The following is a 6,713-nucleotide window of genomic DNA, read 5'->3' as shown; positions in this document are numbered from 1 at the left end:
CATAATAAAAAGTGATATAAAGGCTTTCAAAATGGTTCGATGGAATTTGATGATATGCTATTTTAATACCTACATTGAATAGAAAACAACCTCAAAAATTATTTTTTCGGATTTTGATATTGGTTCTCCCACCCCAAGAAGTTGTAGCTAAGGCTGTACTTTTTCATGAACTTCAAAATCCGACTACTACTACACTTGTCAACTCGACGCGACCTCCATTTTCCACGTGCTTAAAACTTCAACCCGGTTTTATGGTAAACGTGACAAGCCCTCTTGTCCTTTAAACTATTCAAATAAGTATAATGATAAATTACACCTGCTCTAAATCAGGTGCAATTTATTATAATTTTCTCTAAAACCCAATTAACCAATCGATCAGTGTTAACAGTCAATACCAATTTTGTATCCTTTTTGACTTAATCATTTCCTCTACAGGGCGTTAAGTAAAAAAGAATTTAACGTCCAATTACACATACCTACGACCTTAACGCCTAGTTACTAATCACAAACGGATATAATCTTTTACGTAGCTTTCAAAAGAGTCATTTTCAATGATTGTTATTCGAAGGTTGGTCAGTAGGTGACCATTATGTAGTCATTGGTTAATAAATTATGGGTTACTTAATAGACATCTGGCGTGATTAACGCGTTCAAAACCAGCGGTCTCAAGTTCAATTCTTTCTCCGTGATCCGAAATTAGGTTTTTCAATTTAAACTATTAAATAGTCATTATTTTAATAGTAATAAGTCGATAATCTAAATATATGTATATAACTCAAAAGTGACTGACTGACTGACTGACTGACATAGTGATCTATCAACACACAGTCCCAACCAGATGTTATGACGTAGGCATCCACTAAGAAAGGATTTTACGAAACTCCACCCCTAAAGGGGTAAAACGGGATCCACGCGTACGAAGTCGCGGGCGGCCGCTAGTTTGTTATAAAATGTAACCATGAATATAAAAATAAGTAATTTTTTTTTTTTTTTTTTGTTACTGGAATCACGGTAATTTTCTCAACATTCATCATCATTTTGTATGCTTAATTAATATAGAAATATTTTAGTTTTTGCTTAGATCGAGAAATTGATGATTCTATGCATTCTTCTATTCACGTTTACTCAGTAAGAGTTCTTAGCACGTTTTGGACAACAATATCACGCTTTTCGTGTAGATTTTTTCTTTACTATTGTAATTTAAAATAGCAATCTCATTCCATTTAAGGTAAGTGGCATGCTTTTGAAGTGAGGCGTGAACGAGAATTCCGATCGTGGAAAATCCTGAAAGCAATAAATCACTGTTTTTTACAGTTTGACCTTGTTTAAAGACCTATTGAACTTGCATTTTTACTTTCACTCAAATTTCTTAGTCATTCTTGTGAGTGAGGAATTATGCCAGGTATAATATTGAATAAATTGTTGAGCACAAAAACCCAGTTGGTAGACCGCAGATAATGCAGAAATATGATATAGGAAAGGTTGGGGGAAAATCAAAGTTATGGTTAGACGAGATGATGGAGGATTAAGGAAACATTAACAAATTTGGTCAACGCTTGTTATGATAACACTAATTCATTACCTATTCAAACCCAAAAGATGATTTGTGTTTTCCCATGACTGACAAAATTAAACTAATGAAAAGATTGAATACATATAACGCTAAGTGAGACCCACTCAAAACATTACTGTCCAACCTTCAAAGAATGAATCAGGTCCTTATTTCATCACCGATCGAAACATTTCAAGATCGATACTCTACAAAGAGTTTCACAATTACCATAATAACTGCATAATGTGGCTATTATCTAATTCTTTGGTAGACAAGCGAGATCCTGCAGTTTTCGTCGTAAGCGGGTGCGTCCGTTTCCAAACTGGGCAGCGTAACGCCTCGCTCTGAAGTCGATGCACTCGTTTAATTATAAAACGTAAATATCAGACTGATAAGCAGAGTTCCGTAAGGTATGTAGGTCATAATAAAACATTTATTTTCAGTACTACATGGTCGTAGAAGCTTTGTTTGGGGGTAAACGCCTCTTCGCTCGAAAGTCTCCATTGCTTCCCAACCTCCAATGAATTTTTTAAACCTTTTAACATTAGAAGAAGCTCAGTATTACTACAACAAATTGTTCAACTTTAACGAAAATAATGTAACTTTTCTTTCTTCTTTCAGTAATGAACGTAAATAAACCTTTCTTCAGCAGTCGGTGTAGCTACGTATGTAATAAGAAGTTTATAAAGAATGCGGCTCTTTTTTAGTCTCCGCCAAAAATCACTATCTCGAATTAATTCACGCAATCTTCAATTGAAAGTAGAGATTAATAAGTAATAAATAGGTAATTTTTGGTAGTGATTAGATCGCTACTAAGAAAAATATGTAGGTCAAACGAAAATTGATTATGTCAACGTCAATCCATTGGTTGGTTACAACGCGCTACTACGTAACAAATACAAAAGCTGAATATTATTATAAATATCATACACTCAAATCAAATTTATACAGAACCTAAGTCAATCAGGCATTCACAAAGAAAACCGATGAGGTCACGTTTAACAATGCTTCCTTTTGGTTGCTTAACGCTGCACTGGCTGCGCGTACGCCGGAATACAGCGCACGCGAGACTGCGACCACGCCCTTGTAGCCGATATTAAACTTTATTACTTAATACATTAAGTCTATCTTCAACTGCTCCGTTTTTTGCTGTTGCATCAACTTTCATAACGTATATTACCGATTATGATGTATCGAGTCGCGTGCCAATCGTGATTCTTCTTACGTTTGATGAGTCATAGTGATCATCAGTTATGTTTGACGTATGTGACACTTTTTATTATAAAATGATGAATTGCCATTTATTTTCTCAGTAGGTTCCTCAAAGACTTGATTAAGGTAAGAAACAAACAGTAACGTAATGGAAGACTTTTGAAGAAACAGAAAAAGGCTTTTTCAGAAAGAAACAGAAAGGAGAAGAAAGAAATAGAAAAACAAATTCATTTTTATAGAGATGCAACTAGCAATACGATTCCATAATCTGCATGATCTAGTAGAGGCATAGATAAGTTTAATGTTAAGTTACTTAAATGATTTGATTAATCACTTTTGTGAACAGAAAACTTGGAGTCAAGAACCAATATTTCAATCATCTTAGTGAACAAGAGCTCCGATGAAAATTAGAATATTTGATTTCAATTACGTTAACACAACGCATTTCGATACCTCTGGGCTCAAAGGTCGTAAAGGACAAAATACCGAAAATGAGTTATTTATACAGTTTTACTCAGAATTTAATTCTCTATCGATCTGTATATTTAGTTTGTCGAAATTCCCAAAAAAAGTGCCTTTACGACCCATCATATTTGATAAGCTAAACAGAATTCATCGTGAAAATTGGGATGTAAATACCATTTGATTTTTTAGTACAGTTACCATGGTAGTAAAGAACAAGTAAACACAAATTTTTGGGCGTATAATGTACATGTAGTATATCTATTGTCCTATACAACCTTACATTTTCATACCCAAGTCTAAATAATTTGTCCTTTACGCCCTTAGATTATCTAAACAAATATTTTAAAAATCTACACAGTGAGGATATTAAAATAACTGTGAAGGTAAATTTTATAGACGTTTCTTATAGTATTTAAGTATGTGCGTTTGGAACAAATGAAAGAACCTAAAAAAATCATCAAAAATATATAATAAAACTATTTTCGATTGTAACATTTATGTGATTTGTACATATAAAATGATGATATCTACCCACATCGGGTAAAGTAATGTTGCTTTTTATTATTTCTCATATTTGAAGAAACTAGGTATTTGTCAGGTATAAGATAATTATTAAAAGATGATTTAAGAAAATAAAAACATGATATAAAATAACGTATTACCTAATTAAGTTAGGATAGTCATCATAAAAATTGAAAAAATGAAAAAGCTAGATTTGTTAAAAATATTATGAAAAAAAAGTCATCTTACTATAGTACCTTAGGTGTCATTATTTTGTATGCACAAATCACACAAATACTACACTTTACAATTATTTTTAATGATTTCCTAGTAATTTTGACTAACGCCCTTGGTCAAAACCACTTTTGAGTTTTGACTGTTACAATTAAAAACTCATTAAACTAAAAAAAACTCATTAAAACTCATTTATTTCTGTAAATAGGCTTAAAAAAAGCACTTTTACATACATTATAATAAATTAGTATAGTTTCTAAAGTTATTTGGATCAGCTAATAAAGAATAACTAGTAGGAAAAATATTTACACAACATGGGAAAATATAATATGTTGAGACTTAATCTACTAAAAAGCGTGAATACAGTTTTTTTTCGAAGTTATATTTTTATATTAAAAATAATTGGCTTTTAAAAACGGTATTATGTAGGAGTAAAGTAAGTGGATGTACTTTACTGGAATGAAAATCTTCCTACTTGTAATCTTACTTACCTAACTTTTCTACTTTTATACCAAGTACAATGACATTATTTTAAGCTACTATGAATTAATAATGTTTAATTTATTTAGAATTTAGAATAATAATTATTCTAAATTCTTTTTAAATAATATAATAAATAATTAATATAGTTTGGTTTTCGTTTGTCCTTAATAATTCTATTCTATCTGCATTATCATAAGGTCAACTGGTGGACAGATTGCCCTATGGAATTAAATCCGCTATTTTTAGTTTTTCTAAACAATAATAATGATTAAATAAATAAATAAAATTAAATTGGTTTCGGTTTTTCCTGTAAAGTAGACATTTATGAAGTTTTATTTAAAAGTTTCATATTATTTATTTTCTAAATTAGCTTTTATATCGGAAATAGTTTCTTCTAGTTCAAAGATATCAAAACTTCTACTTAAATAGTTTCATAAATTGTGTGCATTAAATTATGAAGCTACGGAAAATCATTTTATTTCATTTAAAAGACCATAATTCATTAAAAATATGTGAAGAAATGGTATATTATATATCAAACACCATAAAATATTAAATATTTAAGCTAAATCATCAATTTACCCTTTCATAATACCTTACCTGGGTGTCCCGTTACGACCTATGAAAACCTACAAAACTATGTAAATTGTCATTTATTACCTTAGTTTTGTAGTTTTGTGAAATAAAAATAGACTTACGTCCTGAGTAACTTGCCTAGGACGAATATTTGAGGGGCGTAAAGGTCTTTTTATTGTAATTTTGAGGGCGTAAAGGAAATCTATCTCAGTAAATACAGCTCTAGTCTAGTTTTTCAATACCTCTTTGGAAAATGCTGTGAATTCTAAGCACTTTCTTCATAAGTCATAATTTAATAGCTCAAAAAACAAAAAAGTTATCGTCGAATAAAAAAATAAAAAAACGTTTTTTGCTTCTCCTGAAAAGTCGTACTTTGTCCTTTACGACCTTTGAGCCCAGAGGTATCGATTTATAAAAAGTTCAACCTAACAACGACATTTATTGATACTTATCACCATTATGGTTAAGTCCAGGCTTTTTAATCCGACACCTTGACGTGAGAACCACTTTCGAAATGTTAGCTCTGGTTAACTTCCACCAATTAGTAACTGGCCATGCTCAGTTAACTGCGATTTGTTTGGCAAGGGTTGAGAACTAATAAACATTTTATGTAATGTAACATTTTATCTTGATTTAGGATTTTACCACCTTTGTCTTTAAAACGATGAATTTATTTTCAGATTATCCCATTATCTTTCATTCGATGTATGATACTGGCAGCTTTGCTGTTTGATGGTAGCGATTTTTTTGCAGGTAGGCACTCATCTTATCACTCACATTGGTATCGGTCGAGTACCATCATTATGTTTCCATTTGCATTTTTTGCACTGCATTTTGTTAGCAATTTAACTAATACGGAATTTAACTATGTATCAGAATATGCTAAAGTAGATACTTAGCTTTATCATCTAATGTTGATCATAGAGTCTTTAAGACAGCTTGCATCCAGTTACTCCACAAGCTCCGCTTAGGGCTCTAATAGACTAACGACAATTTGCTGACGACCTGATAACGTGGCCGTCACCACTTGTCGACAAAAGCCGTCAACGCGTAGACGGCGAGAGTAGCAGTTAGGTTTGCCGTAAGCGACATCTATCGTTTGCAAGAACCCTCAGTTTGGTCTTCAATTAACTTCATTCTAAGCACGTATTACAGTTAGTAACACAATAATATACCCCTAGTTCGTATAATCATGCGCCGCCCGCATCAAAGCATCTTCCGCGACCTTCACCAGATCGTCGATCCACCTAGTGGGGGGCCTTTGTGGAAATCCTTTTGGGGTTTGTCCAGCAGTGGACGTCATTCGGCTGAAACGAGAGTTCGTAAAATTTATCAATTTTATCGTTATTAATAAATAATTATTTATTGAGTCTAATGAGGATAATTCATGAATGAAAAAAAATGATCTAAATAATAAGAAGAAAAATAATGAACTGAAACGGGGACTACGTGAAGGACAAAATAAGTGGTAACACAACACCCTAGAAGGTCAAGAGCAAAATCACTTCAATGGAAAAACACTTTACCACAAACTTGAAGTCACCAGGTTGGTTGCTATGTTTTCACATGTTCCTTAATGCTGTCATCGAAGTAGAGATGTTTTTACCACACCCATAATTTTATTTGTCGCTATGACAGACATTATAATTTTGAAGATTATGTTTAGTAGCAATGAATTATTTATTTAATG

Source organism: Ostrinia nubilalis, chromosome 5 (assembly GCF_963855985.1).
Source record: "Ostrinia nubilalis chromosome 5, ilOstNubi1.1, whole genome shotgun sequence".
NCBI classification, from domain to species: domain Eukaryota; kingdom Metazoa; phylum Arthropoda; class Insecta; order Lepidoptera; family Crambidae; genus Ostrinia; species Ostrinia nubilalis.
This window is presented reverse-complemented; position numbering follows the sequence as displayed.